The following is a 1,187-nucleotide window of genomic DNA, read 5'->3' on the forward strand; positions in this document are numbered from 1 at the left end:
TGGGTGTCCTGGCTTTTTACAGAGCTACCCCAGTCCTGGTACTAGTGGTAGTCACCCTTTGTTCACAATGTACCCTTTCCTACACGCCCCTAACTTTATCTCAGGCAGCAAACAGGATGGCTTTATAGCTCTTACCAGGTAGTATCTAGCTGGTTACAAGCAATGGGTGACCTGGGCCTGCACTGCAGCCCCTCCCAAGAGACTCCAGAACCAACATACTTTCAGGTGGGCTTCAGACCACAGCAGAGCACTGTCCAATTAGTCCAACAAGCAGCACACATAAAGGGTAGTCTCAAGAGGCACCAGAGCCCACTGGGGCAAATCCTGCTCCATGGGGTAAGCCCCCAGCATAGCAGCCCATAAGCAGTGGATGTGGACAAACTCCACAGCCAATCAGCCAGAGGGCCAATCCCACCTACTGACATGCCAATAGCAATCAATTCTCAACTATAACAGGCAGGCATACACAACCCACACAAGGTACACTGCTGGAGCACCTGGAGCAGGTGACCAAAAAGGCTGTGCCAGGACCCCACAGGGTACCTACTACATAAGGCCACTCAGCCAAGACTGGGAGACATAACAGATCTACCTAATACATAGAAACAAACACAGAGAGGCAGCCAAAATGAGGAAACAAAGAAATATGTTCCAAATGAAAGAACAGGAGAAAACTCCAGAAAAAGAACTACCAGATACAGAGCTCAAAGCAATGGTTATAAGGATGCTCAAGGAACTTAGTGAGAACTTCAACAAAGAGATAGCCAGCATAAAAGAGGACACAGAAACCATAAAAAAAGAACCAGTCAAAAGTGAAAATACAATAACTGAAATGAAGAATGCACTAGAAAGAATCACCAGCAGACTAGATGAGGCAGAGGACTGAATCAGTGATTTGGAAGACAGGGTAGCAGAAAACACCCAATCAAAATAGCAAAAAGAAAAAAGAATCCAAAAAAATGAGGATAGTTTAGGAGACCTCTGGAACAACCTCAAGAGTAACAATATTCGCAACATAGGTATATGAGAAGGATAAGAGACAAAGCAAGAGATTAAGAACCTACCGTCTTTCCCCAAAAGTAAGACTTAGCCAGACCATCAGCTCTAATGCATCTTTTGGAGCAAAAATTAATGTAAGACCTGGTATTATATTATATTATATTATATTATATTATATTATATTATAT

This window comes from Rhinolophus hipposideros (genome assembly GCF_964194185.1).
Source record: "Rhinolophus hipposideros genome assembly, chromosome: 9".
NCBI classification, from domain to species: domain Eukaryota; kingdom Metazoa; phylum Chordata; class Mammalia; order Chiroptera; family Rhinolophidae; genus Rhinolophus; species Rhinolophus hipposideros.